At 44.6% G+C, this 14,140-nt stretch overlaps 4 pseudogenes; all 4 read left to right on the forward strand.

The window, feature by feature from the left end:
* Positions 1-258: 258 nt before the first annotated feature.
* LOC134855873 (5.8S ribosomal RNA) lies at positions 259-410 on the forward strand (annotated as a pseudogene).
* A 313-nt stretch (positions 411-723) lies between these two features.
* LOC134855874 (large subunit ribosomal RNA) lies at positions 724-7,329 on the forward strand (annotated as a pseudogene).
* Positions 7,330-9,577: 2,248 nt separating this feature from the next.
* Positions 9,578-9,729, forward strand: LOC134855878 (5.8S ribosomal RNA; annotated as a pseudogene).
* Positions 9,730-10,042: 313 nt separating this feature from the next.
* Positions 10,043-14,140, forward strand: part of LOC134855875 (large subunit ribosomal RNA) — a 6,605-nt pseudogene continuing 2,507 nt past the window's right edge.

Consider the following 14,140-nt stretch of genomic DNA (forward strand, 5'->3'; position numbering starts at 1 on the left):
CCTAGACGCCTGGCAAGCCCTTGTCGAGATGGAGGGGGACACTGTGGACATAGACTCCATCAGAGGAAAAGGATGGACATTTCCTATCTCAGAGGAAGAAGTGACGACGCAGCTCAGTCAGCTGAGTGATACAGCAGCAGGGCCGGACTGAGGAAAGCGAAGGCCCAAATGCTTAAGAACAGGGTGGTCCAGACAGCTCAAAGTCCGACTGCGGTTGGTTTTGATCTAAATCAAACCAGTTTTAGATTGTCGAAAAACAATTTTCAACGGGGGATCACTAGGCTCGCTTTACGAGGAGGAGCACAGCTATATGTGTTAATTCAGTAAGAATCGCAAGATTTGTTTACTGACCTCTCTAACGCAAAAGGCGGTCTCAGCTTCAGCTGTTGATCGCGTCCGAATCAGGGTTATTTGAAATCGATTGAACGCTTACTTTTGGAGAAATCTGATGGTAAGAGCGATCTGTCTTCGGATTGGTCCGTTCTTTTGCTGGTGTATCTACGAGATTCTTCGGGATGGGTTAGAACACTTAAATCAAGTCGCTTAAACTTGGGTATTCTGTTGATCAAAGAGCTGTTCAGATGTAGTACCGGTGTGATACATGTGATTGCATTGAGAGAGCGTTTAAACAGTGTTCGATCTTCAGTTTGCCTTAGCTAGAGTGATAAATTCCTGCACATTACTACTTCGGTAGTTTTATGGATGCTTGAGTGCCTTTAAATCGTAACCTGATTTGGACGAGAGAACCCCCTGAACTTAAGACTATCAGTAAGGGGAGGAAAAGAAATCAACCGAGAATCCCTTAGTAATGGCGAATGAACAGGGAAAAGCTCATCGGGAAGAGGAGTGGTAACACTCCTCGGTGTCCGGTATGGTTTGCTGCCTGGCTTGTTGACTTGACTGGATGTCTATTGGAAAATAGCATCAAAGAGGGTAAAAATCCCGTAACAGTCTTGTTATAACTTGTCGACGGCGCATTCCTATGAGTAGAGTTGTTTGAAAGTGCAACTCGAAGCTGGAGATATGTCTCTCCAAAAGCTAATTATAAAGCGAGACCGATAGCAAACAAGTACCGTGAGGGAAAGTTGAAAAGCACTCTGAAGAGAGAGTGAAAAGTACGTGAAACCGTTGAAGGAGAACTGGAGTGAGCGTTATCATGCCCAATGTCTTGAACTTGATTCTAGACCACCGGGTAGTGTTGTTAAAGTCTTTTGGTGATCATTGTTAAAGATGCGAGCTATTTGTTTTCTTCGGATTTCAAATTTGTTGTGTCTTGACTAAATGAGATAAAATTTTATCTCTTTTTTTGCCTGTCTGACCTTAACATCCCAATCAATGCTCTCTACAGCCCGTCTTGAAACACGGACCAAGGAGTGTGAGTTGCTTGCAAGTGCTGTCGCTGTTTGAAAGCGTACACGCATAATGAATGTGAACGGTGTAATTTTTATGAGTTGCAATAACTTTTGTGGTGAGAGCGTCAAAGCGATGTCTCGCAACCACGGACGGTTATGTTGCTAAAACATGACTGATCCAGAGCAAGTAGCACACGACCCGAAAGATGGTGATCTATGCTTGGGCAGGGTGAAGCCACGGGAAACCATGGTGGAAGCCCGAAGCGGTTCTGACGTGCAAATCGATCGTCTGACCTGAGCATAGGGGCGAAAGACTAATCGAACCATCTAGTAGCTGGTTTCCTCCGAAGTTTCCTTCAGGATAGCAAAAGCTTAAGCAAGATTGAAAAATCTTCGCTGTGCAATTTCATCGGTTAAAGCGAATGATTAGAGGACTGGGGGAAAACGTTTCCTTCACCCATTCTCAAACTATAATCGGTGAGATGTTCTTGTGACTTAATTGCACTTGACCTTTGAATGCGAGCTTTTTGTGGGCCGCTTTTGGTAAGCAGAACCGGCGATGTGGGATGAACCAAAAGTTGGGTTAAGGCGCCTAACTACTTGCTCATGAGTCACCACAAAAGGTGTTGATTGATATTGACAGCAGGACGGTGGTCATGGAAGTTGAAAACCGCTAAGGAATGTGTAACAACTCACCTGCCCAATCAATCAGCCCTGAAAATGGATGGCACTAGAGCTCGTGGCCTATACCTGACCATGAACATCAGATTCTGGCTTCGGCTGGATGCTTAAGACTGGTTTAGAACTGGTCTTAAAGTATGTTCATGTGTAGGAGGACGCATTGGTTGCGCAAAAGTGTATACGTGAGTATATGCTCGAAGCGGCCAATGGAGCAGATCTTGGTGGAAGTAGCAAGTACTCAAATGAGAACTTTGAGGACTGAAGCGGGAAAGGTTTTCATGTGAACAGCATTTGCACATGAGTTAGTCGATTCTTAAAGACAGGCTAAGGCCAAAGTCTTGAATAGTGGTTTTTTGAAAACTGCTGAGTCTCGAAAGAGCTTCGGGTTAAATTTCCCAAACTTACTCTCTTGGCATTACGACGGCAACGTCATCTCAGTCGAATTTAGTCATTGGGACCTTGGGGAAGAGTTATCTTTTCTTTATAACATGCAGTAGAGACCTTGGAATTGAATCAATCAGAGATAAGGTTCGAACCATGAAAGAGTGTTTCAGCATTTGAAGCATCCCAATTGTTCCTGGTGGCACGTAAAAATTCGGCCCAGCTAATGTCAGGAGAGTGAATCGTACCAATTACCGCATCAGGTCCCCAAGGTGAAAAGCCTCTGGTCTTGGAACAGTGTAGATAAGGGAAGTCGGCAAAATTGATCCGTACCTTCGGATGAAGGATTGGCTCTGAGGAATGGGTGTGACAAGCCTTTAGCTTGAAGTCTCGATATGCTAAAGCGTACGATGGCTCTTCGGAGTTGTTGGCATTTGGCGCATCGATGATGGATATGCTTTAGGTCAAATCTGTCGCACATTAAACGTTCAAACTCTGAACTGGTTTGGACAAGGGGAATCCGACTGTTTAATTAAAACAAAGCATTGCAATGGCTGGTGAAACGGTTCTGACGCAATGTGATTTCTGCCCAGTGCTCTGAATGTCAAAGTGAAGAAATTCAAATAAGCGCGGGTAAACGGCGGGAGTAACTATGACTCTCTTAACTAATCGACAGATGCACCACCGTACACGAGGCAGTATGACGACATAAGGATAAACCAGCAATGGCGCCGTATGTCCGAATGGGAAACGAGGCGATCGACCACAAAACCAAATGGAACAACTTCCAGGACGAAGAGAACAAGAACTCAGAGACTTTGGGTTTAATTTGTAAATACTTTTGTAAATTATACTCTTTGTTGTATGATTTGTTGTTCTCTGAATTCAAAGTTTGAAAAAAAAAAATAGCCAAATGCCTCGTCATCTAATTAGTGACGCGAATGAATGGATTAACGAGATTCCTACTGTCCCTATCTACCATCCAGCGAAACCACAGCTTTGGGAACGGGCAAAGCCTAATCAGTGGGGAAAGAAGACCCTGTTGAGCTTGACTCTAGTCTGACTTTGTGAAGTGGCTCGAAACGTGTAGAATAAGTGGGAGATGGCTTCGGCTGTCGTCAGTGAAATACCACTACTTTCGGTGTCACTTTACTAATCCAGTGAAAAAGTAAAGGTACAATCTACGGATTGGCCTAATTAAAGCGTAAGCTTTAATGAGTTGCACAAAGTTTACTTTGCGTAGCTAAAGCAAACCTCCCTGGAGACAGGGTCATGTCGGGAGTTTGACTGGGGCGGTACATCTGTAAAAAGATAACGCAGGTGTCCTAAGGCTAACTCAGTGGGGACAGAAACCTCACGTAGAGCAAAAGGGCAAATGTTAGCTTGAACTAGATTTTCAGTATGATTACAGACTGCGAAAGCATGGCCTATCGATCCTTTTATTAATCGGTTTAAAGACTTTAAGCAAGAGGTGTCAGAAAAGTTACACAGGGATAAGGTGAAAGCCTCCTCAGAAAAAGCTTAAAAAGGAAGTCTCCTGGGCTGCGGTCCAAAATCAATACCTGTCTGAAATCTGCCCAAGCTCGCTCGTTCCTAACATCAGATAACCGCTTGTCCCACACTGACTCTATAGAGAGCTTCAATAGATCTCTTAGGGAGTTGGTGTGTAATGCCCATGCCAGGTTACCGGTTCCGGAACCTGAGGAAAAAGAAGGTACATTCTTTGAGTATTTAACTACCGAACAACGTTTGGTTTTTAAAGAAAGGAGAAGTGTACACAGTCAAGTTCTAAACAACAGTACTGACGAATTGGTTGCTGCAAGGAAAAGGCTAAACTTGAAGTGCAACAAGCTGAGAAAGTTTGCTCAAAATGAGATGTTAGAGAGTGGCCTGGAAAGATTTCAAGACAAGCACGTCCTCGGACAAACGCGTGAAGCGTTTAAGGTGTTGAAAGAGACTCTTAGGAGTGTTCGCTTGAGTTGGTTGGAGAGAAGGAGCAAAGGTGAAGTCAGTAATGTGAAGTTTCAAAGGCATTATGAGAATCTGTTCACGAACAGACCGGCGAGTAAAAAGTTTGTTGAAAGGTCACTTCCAGTTGCGGATAGTGGACCTCCTAAAGGAGCAGAGGTACTACAAGCCTTGAGAGAAATTAACACGGGCAAGGCTCCCGGTGAGAGTCAGATCACCAGTGACCTTCTTAAGTTGCTCGAGAAGAATATTCTCAAGCCTCTCACAAGAATTTTCACTGATATCTGGCTTGATCCGGGGAAAGTTCCCCAAAGTTGGAGGGACGCAGTAGTACTCAATCTGTTCAAGAAAGGAAGTAGAGCAGAACCGAACAATTACCGCAGCATTTTCCTTCTCGACCAAGTTGGCAAAGTGTTCGCAAAGGTGATTGCAAATAGGGTGAATAAACAGCTGCCCAAGATCTCTCCTTATCAATTTGGGTTCCGAAGTCACAGGTCAACGGGCCAAGCTATCTTGGCAATTAGATGTTTGCTGCAAAGAAGGATTGAGAACCAGCAACCTCTTTGTATGACTTTCATCGACCTGAAGAAGGCTTTTGATTCAATTGATAGGGAAGTGCTGTTTATTGCCCTAAGGGATTTTGGAATCCCAGGAGATATCATCAGTTTGATTGAAGCGCTCCACACCAAACCCATCGGCAAGCTTGATAAGGATAACACCTTTGTAGTTAACCGAGGGGTGAGGCAAGGGTGCGTTTTAGGCCCACTGTTGTTTATCATCCTTTTTGACTTCCTCCTAAGTAAGAGCAGTGGGGAGAAAAGAAACTTCGCATACGCTGATGATCTGGCTTTGATCTCTGACAATCAGGCAAATGCTACCAAGTCGCTGAATGAGATGGCAAAAACTTTTGGATTGGCTCAATTAGAAATCTCTGTCGAGAAAACTAAAAGTATTGTAATCAACACCAAAAACAATACTAATGTCCCTATCAGTGAACAGGTTGAACAGGTGAATCACTTTGAGTACCTCGGCAGCATCATAGCATCTGGTGGGAGCGCTGAAAAGGCTATAAGCGCTCGCATCTCTAAGACAAGAATAGCAATGTTACGTCTTAGACCGGCCTTGGTGTCTAAAAGGCTGACACTAAGGAACAAGGGTCTCCTCATTGAGACATTCCTAAAGCCTGTCCTTCTATACGGCTTAGAGACCCTTGTCATCAGATGCGTAGGTCTTGGTAGATTAGAAGCGGTTATACACCGCGCTAAAAGAATGTGTCTCAGGCTAGAAACCAGAAATGAAATGAAACTAAAGGAATTGAATGAAAAAGTAAAAACAACGCCAGTCGCTCACCAACTATGCAGGAGAAGGGTACAACTGTATGCTTCCTTTAAAAATATCGGGGTCGATAGCTTGAATGAACTGCTTGAAGGTGCTAAAGTTTGGCAAAAGGATTGGGTCAGGCAGCTCAGGGTTGACCTTGACAACCATGGGCTCAAGACCAAGTGCGACCAGGATAACTGGTTGCATAATCCGATTACCAAACTTAAGTTCACAGACGGCGGGGATTTTAAAGCAAATGCTATCGGCAAGAGGACGCAAACAGTTCAATGTACTAATGAAAACTGTGGTAGAATGTTTCATAGCAAAAAAGAGATGTATAGGCATCTCAGAGACAATCATTCACCCTCGGTCCAGACCTCCGCTAGTAGTGACAATGAAACTAAAGGAAATGAAAGAACTGTAACTAAAGGAAATGAAAGAACTGTAACTAAAGGAACTGAAAGATCTGAAACTATTAAAGGAATTGAAAGAACTGCGAGATCCCCCAGCAGCCCAGCGACGGGGGGTCCAAAAAGGGTAAATTTGACTGCCCTCTGTCCGACTGTAACAAGACTTATGTCTATGTCAGCGGTTGGACAAAGCACATGCAAAACTGTCACCCGCATGTGAAACTGATCAGCGCATCAGAATCGACCGTCTCAGCACCGCAACTGAGTCGGCAATCCTTCGCATCAAACCAAGACACTAGCACAGGTGATGAGGTGCTAAAGTGTCCGCTCTGCTCCTACCGGTGCTCTGTTAGAAAGTCAATGATCAATCACTGTTATGTGAAGCACCGATACTCCTGGGTGAAAGCAAGGCCAATGCCCGAGCCGCCAAGTCATGTTGGCGTTGCCCCGGTGCGTACAATCAAGAGGCAAAATTGTGCAGATTGTAGCGTCATGACCACCACTGCTACCTCGGAAAGGTAGAACGGGTTCCCGTTGGTGACTTTCATTTCGTTTGAATCAGTTCTAATGATTTGATAAAGTCAGAACCATTGCCCCTGGCCTTGACCAGCTGGGGTGCAGATGGGAGGAACTTATTTTACCACAGGGATAACTGGCTTGTGGCGGCCAAGCGTTCATAGCGACGTCGCTTTTTGATCCTTCGATGTCGGCTCTTCCTATCATTGCGAAGCAGAATTCGCAAAGTGTTGGATTGTTCACCCATTAACAGGGAACGTGAGCTGGGTTTAGACCGTCGTGAGACAGGTTAGTTTTACCCTGTTGATGAATTGAAACTAACCAGTGGTGGCTTCGGCTGCTACTGAATTTGATCTATGCTTGGGTAATCACACTTAGTACGAGAGGAACCGTGTGTTCAATTCCCTGGTTTCAGCGTCTGCCTGAAAAGGCGGATGCGAAGCTACAATTGATGGATTATGACTGAACGCCTCTAAGTCAGGACTCAGACCTAAAGCATAGATTAAATTGCTCTATCTGCATCATGAAAATTGCCTTTAATGGTTTAATTTGGCAGTATCAAGTATATTGATGCTGTTGACCCCGATGTCAGATAGGAAAGCTATCCCCCATTGATGGTGGGAAAGCCTGGACTTGCTGTAGGCGATCAAGTAGCTTGCGCTACGAGATGCTGAGGCAATGTTCTTCAGGCAGGGATGTATTTATCCCAAAACCCCCGAAAGATGGTGCAAAGAGAGTTAACCTGATGCAAGTTAGGTTGACTCAAGGTGATCCTACTTGGTGATCCTTTGATAGATGGTCCATCTAAGATGGTCCATCTAAGAGTTGATCTAACTAAGGTTAGATTAGCTCAAGGTAGTCCTTAATGGATCACCTTAGATTCCCGAAAGATGGTTCAAAGAGAGTTAACCTGATGCAAGTTAGGTTGACTCAAGGTGATCCTACTTGGTGATCCTTTGATAGATGGTCCATCTAAGATGGTCCATCTAACAGTTGATCTAACTAAGGTTAGATTAGCTCAAGGTAGTCCTTAATGGATCACCTTATATTCCCGAAAGATGGTTCAAAGAGAGTTAACCTGATGCAAGTTAGGTTGACTCAAGGTGATCCTACTTGGTGATCCTTTGATAGATGGTCCATCTAAGATGGTCCATCTAAGAGTTGATCTAACTAAGGTTAGATTAGCTCAAGGTAGTCCTTAATGGATCACCTTAGATTCCCGAAAGATGGTTTAAAGAGAGTTAACCTGATGCAAGTTAGGTTGACTCAAGGTGATCCTACTTGGTGATCCTTTGATAGACGGTCCATCTAAGATGGTCCATCTAAGAGTTGATCTAACTAAGGTTAGATTAGCTCAAGGTAGTCCTTAATGGATCACCTTAGATTCCCGAAAGATGGTTCAAAGAGAGTTAACCTGATGCAAGTTAGGTTGACTCAAGGTGATCCTACTTGGTGATCCTTTGATAGATGGTCCATCTAAGATGTCCATCTAAGAGTTGATCTAACTAAGGTTAGATTAGCTCAAGGTAGTCCTTAATGGATCACCTTAGATTCCCGAAAGATGGTTCAAAGAGAGTTAACCTGATGCAAGTTAGGTTGACTCAAGTTGATCCTACTTGGTGATCCTTTGATAGATGGTCCATCTAAGATGGTCCATCTAAGAGTTGATCTAACTAAGGTTAGATTAGCTCAAGGTAGTCCTTAATGGATCACCTTAGATTCCCGAAAGATGGTTCAAAGAGAATTAACCTGATGCAAGTTCGGTTGACTCAAGGTGATCCTACTTGGTTAGCCTTTGATAGATGGTCCATCTAAGATGGTCCATCTAAGAGTTGATCTAACTAAGGTTAGATTAGCTTAAGGTAGTCCTTAATGGATCACCTTAGATTCCCGAAAGATGGCTCAAAGAGAGTTAACCTGATGCAAGTTCTGATGCAGGGCTCACAAGGAATCAACCTCACAGGAAGGGACACACACGGGCAGGGAGGTGCCCAGTTCACAGCCCGTTAGTTGCCACGTGACAGCTCCGAACTGGTGTTGCGAGATCTGTGGGGGAGGACCCTACAAAGGTCCTTCAGGACTTACACAACACATGAGGTTGAGACACCCTGACGAACATCACGCAGCCCAGACCAACAGAGTGGCAAGAACCAACCCAAGATGGACCGAGGAGGAAATGGCACTAGTCGCCAAGGTACTCCCTACAGTACAATGCGGCTCACAGAGAGAGGTGAACGCAGAGCTAGCCAAGCTCTTCCCTCATAGGACTGTCGAATCCTTCAAGGGCCTGAGGAAGAACCCGAAGTTAAAGCAACTGTTGGAACGATCAGACGATACCGTGACAATCACTCTAGATGAGGGAGATGGTGATCATCTGATGGCTGGGATTGATCTGAGACTACTGGCCATTGAACCCACCATTGAGCTCCAAAGGATGACCCAAGAGAGTCAGTTTGTCGAGCAAGAAGGGATGCAATGGCTTGGTACCCTGCCCAAGGAAGACAAGCCACCCCCCAGGAAGCCAAGGAAAAGACCTGCCCCTCCGAAGACGAAGAAAGCCCTCAGACGCCATCAGTACGCCAGGATGCAGACGCTGTTCAAGAAAGACAGAGCACGGGCAGCTAGAGCAGCAATAGATGGCTCCTGGGAAACAATTGGGTCTGACGCGGGAATCAAGGACACGACAAGGTTCCTAGACGCCTGGCAAGCCCTTGTCGAGATGGAGGGGAACACTGTGGACATAGACTCCATCAGAGGAAAAGGATGGACATTTCCTATCTCAGAGGAAGAAGTGACGACGCAGCTCAGTCAGCTGAGTGATACAGCAGCAGGGCCGGACTGAGGAAAGCGAAGGCCCAAATGCTTAAGAACAGGGTGGTCCAGACAGCTCAAAGTCCGACTGCGGTTGGTTTTGATCTAAATCAAACCAGTTTTAGATTGTCGAAAAACAATTTTCAACGGGGGATCACTAGGCTCGCTTTACGAGGAGGAGCACAGCTATATGTGTTAATTCAGTAAGAATCGCAAGATTTGTTTACTGACCTCTCTAACGCAAAAGGCGGTCTCAGCTTCAGCTGTTGATCGCGTCCGAATCAGGGTTATTTGAAATCGATTGAACGCTTACTTTTGGAGAAATCTGATGGTAAGAGCGATCTGTCTTCGGATTGGTCCGTTCTTTTGCTGGTGTATCTACGAGATTCTTCGGGATGGGTTAGAACACTTAAATCAAGTCGCTTAAATGTGGGTATTCTGTTGATCAAAGAGCTGTTCAGATGTAGTACCGGTGTGATACATGTGATTGCATTGAGAGAGCGTTTAAACAGTGTTCGATCTTCAGTTTGCCTTAGCTAGAGTGATAAATTCCTGCACATTACTACTTCGGTAGTTTTATGGATGCTTGAGTGCCTTTAAATCGTAACCTGATTTGGACGAGAGAACCCCCTGAACTTAAGACTATCAGTAAGGGGAGGAAAAGAAATCAACCGAGAATCCCTTAGTAATGGCGAATGAACAGGGAAAAGCTCATCGGGAAGAGGAGTGGTAACACTCCTCGGTGTCCGGTATGGTTTGCTGCCTGGCTTGTTGACTTGACTGGATGTCTATTGGAAAATAGCATCAAAGAGGGTAAAAATCCCGTAACAGTCTTGTTATAATTTGTCGACGGCGCATTCCTATGAGTAGAGTTGTTTGAAAGTGCAACTCGAAGCTGGAGATATGTCTCTCCAAAAGCTAATTATAAAGCGAGACCGATAGCAAACAAGTACCGTGAGGGAAAGTTGAAAAGCACTCTGAAGAGAGAGTGAAAAGTACGTGAAACCGTTGAAGGAGAACTGGAGTGAGCGTTATCATGCCCAATGTCTTGAACTTGATTCTAGACCACCGGGTAGTGTTGTTAAAGTCTTTTGGTGATCATTGTTAAAGATGCGAGCTATTTGTTTTCTTCGGATTTCAAATTTGTTGTGTCTTGACTAAATGAGATAAAATTTTATCTCTTTTTTTGCCTGTCTGACCTTAACATCCCAATCAATGCTCTCTACAGCCCGTCTTGAAACACGGACCAAGGAGTGTGAGTTGCTTGCAAGTGCTGTCGCTGTTTGAAAGCGTACACGCATAATGAATGTGAACGGTGTAATTTTTATGAGTTGCAATAACTTTTGTGGTGAGAGCGTCAAAGCGATGTCTCGCAACCACGGACGGTTATGTTGCTAAAACATGACTGATCCAGAGCAAGTAGCACACGACCCGAAAGATGGTGATCTATGCTTGGGCAGGGTGAAGCCACGGGAAACCATGGTGGAAGCCCGAAGCGGTTCTGACGTGCAAATCGATCGTCTGACCTGAGCATAGGGGCGAAAGACTAATCGAACCATCTAGTAGCTGGTTTCCTCCGAAGTTTCCTTCAGGAAAGCAAAAGCTTAAGCAAGATTGAAAAATCTTCGCTGTGCAATTTCATCGGTTAAAGCGAATGATTAGAGGACTGGGGGAAAACGTTTCCTTCACCCATTCTCAAACTATAATCGGTGAGATGTTCTTGTGACTTAATTGCACTTGACCTTTGAATGCGAGCTTTTTGTGGGCCGCTTTTGGTAAGCAGAACCGGCGATGTGGGATGAACCAAAAGTTGGGTTAAGGCGCCTAACTACTTGCTCATGAGTCACCACAAAAAGTGTTGATTGATATTGACAGCAGGACGGTGGTCATGGAAGTTGAAAACCGCTAAGGAATGTGTAACAACTCACCTGCCCAATCAATCAGCCCTGAAAATGGATGGCACTAGAGCTCGTGGCCTATACCTGACCATGAACATCAGATTCTGGCTTCGGCTGGATGCTTAAGACTGGTTTAGAACTGGTCTTAAAGTATGTTCATGTGTAGGAGGACGCATTGGTTGCGCAAAAGTGTATACGTGAGTATATGCTCGAAGCGGCCAATGGAGCAGATCTTGGTGGAAGTAGCAAGTACTCAAATGAGAACTTTGAGGACTGAAGCGGGAAAGGTTTTCATGTGAACAGCATTTGCACATGAGTTAGTCGATTCTTAAAGACAGGCTAAGGCCAAAGTCTTGAATAGTGGTTTTTTGAAAACTGCTGAGTCTCGAAAGAGCTTCGGGTTAAATTTCCCAAACTTACTCTCTTGGCATTACGACGGCAACGTCATCTCAGTCGAATTTAGTCATTGGGACCTTGGGGAAGAGTTATCTTTTCTTTATAACATGCAGTAGAGACCTTGGAATTGAATCAATCAGAGATAAGGTTCGAACCATGAAAGAGTGTTTCAGCATTTGAAGCATCCCAATTGTTCCTGGTGGCACGTAAAAATTCGGCCCAGCTAATGTCAGGAGAGTGAATCGTACCAATTACCGCATCAGGTCCCCAAGGTGAAAAGCCTCTGGTCTTGGAACAGTGTAGATAAGGGAAGTCGGCAAAATTGATCCGTACCTTCGGATGAAGGATTGGCTCTGAGGAATGGGTGTGACAAGCCTTTAGCTTGAAGTCTCGATATGCTAAAGCGTACGATGGCTCTTCGGAGTTGTTGGCATTTGGCGCATCGATGATGGATATGCTTTAGGTCAAATCTGTCGCACATTAAACGTTCAAACTCTGAACTGGTTTGGACAAGGGGAATCCGACTGTTTAATTAAAACAAAGCATTGCAATGGCTGGTGAAACGGTTCTGACGCAATGTGATTTCTGCCCAGTGCTCTGAATGTCAAAGTGAAGAAATTCAAATAAGCGCGGGTAAACGGCGGGAGTAACTATGACTCTCTTAACTAATCGACAGATGCACCACCGTACACGAGGCAGTATGACGACATAAGGATAAACCAGCAATGGCGCCGTATGTCCGAATGGGAAACGAGGCGATCGACCACAAAACCAAATGGAACAACTTCCAGGACGAAGAGAACAAGAACTCAGAGACTTTGGGTTTAATTTGTAAATACTTTTGTAAATTATACTCTTTGTTGTATGATTTGTTGTTCTCTGAATTCAAAGTTTGAAAAAAAAAATAGCCAAATGCCTCGTCATCTAATTAGTGACGCGAATGAATGGATTAACGAGATTCCTACTGTCCCTATCTACCATCCAGCGAAACCACAGCTTTGGGAACGGGCAAAGCCTAATCAGTGGGGAAAGAAGACCCTGTTGAGCTTGACTCTAGTCTGACTTTGTGAAGTGGCTCGAAACGTGTAGAATAAGTGGGAGATGGCTTCGGCTGTCGTCAGTGAAATACCACTACTTTCGGTGTCACTTTACTAATCCAGTGAAAAAGTAAAGGTACAATCTACGGATTGGCCTAATTAAAGCGTAAGCTTTAATGAGTTGCACAAAGTTTACTTTGCGTAGCTAAAGCAAACCTCCCTGGAAACAGGGTCAGGTCGGGAGTTTGACTGGGGCGGTACATCTGTAAAAAGATAACGCAGGTGTCCTAAGGCTAACTCAGTGGGGACAGAAACCTCACGTAGAGCAAAAGGGCAAATGTTAGCTTGAACTAGATTTTCAGTATGATTACAGACTGCGAAAGCATGGCCTATCGATCCTTTTATTAATCGGTTTAAAGACTTTAAGCAAGAGGTGTCAGAAAAGTTACACAGGGATAAGGTGAAAGCCTCCTCAGAAAAAGCTTAAAAAGGAAGTCTCCTGGGCTGCGGTCCAAAATCAATACCTGTCTGAAATCTGCCCAAGCTCGCTCGTTCCTAACATCAGATAACCGCTTGTCCCACACTGACTCTATAGAGAGCTTCAATAGATCTCTTAGGGAGTTGGTGTGTAATGCCCATGCCAGGTTATCGGTTCCGGAACCTGAGGAAAAAGAAGGTACATTCTTTGAGTATTTAACTACCGAACAACGTTTGGTTTTTAAAGAAAGGAGAAGTGTACACAGTCAAGTTCTAAACAACAGTACTGACGAATTGGTTGCTGCAAGGAAAAGGCTAAACTTGAAGTGCAACAAGCTGAGAAAGTTTGCTCAAAATGAGATGTTAGAGAGTGGCCTGGAAAGATTTCAAGACAAGCACGTCCTCGGACAAACGCGTGAAGCGTTTAAGGTGTTGAAAGAGACTCTTAGGAGTGTTCGCTTGAGTTGGTTGGAGAGAAGGAGCAAAGGTGAAGTCAGTAATGTGAAGTTTCAAAGGCATTATGAGAATCTGTTCACGAACAGACCGGCGAGTAAAAAGTTTGTTGAAAGGTCACTTCCAGTTGCGGATAGTGGACCTCCTAAAGGAGCAGAGGTACTACAAGCCTTGAGAGAAATTAACACGGGCAAGGCTCCCGGTGAGAGTCAGATCACCAGTGACCTTCTTAAGTTGCTCGAGAAGAATATTCTCAAGCCTCTCACAAGAATTTTCACTGATATCTGGCTTGATCCGGGGAAAGTTCCCCAAAGTTGGAGGGACGCAGTAGTACTCAATCTGTTCAAGAAAGGAAGTAGAGCAGAACCGAACAATTACCGCAGCATTTTCCTTCTCGACCAAGTTGGCAAAGTGTTCGCAAAGGTGATTGCAAATAGGGT

The sequence above is a fragment of the Symsagittifera roscoffensis genome, unplaced genomic scaffold (assembly GCF_963678635.1).
Source record: "Symsagittifera roscoffensis unplaced genomic scaffold, txSymRosc1.1 SCAFFOLD_118, whole genome shotgun sequence".
Taxonomy (NCBI): Eukaryota; Metazoa; Xenacoelomorpha; order Acoela; family Convolutidae; genus Symsagittifera; species Symsagittifera roscoffensis.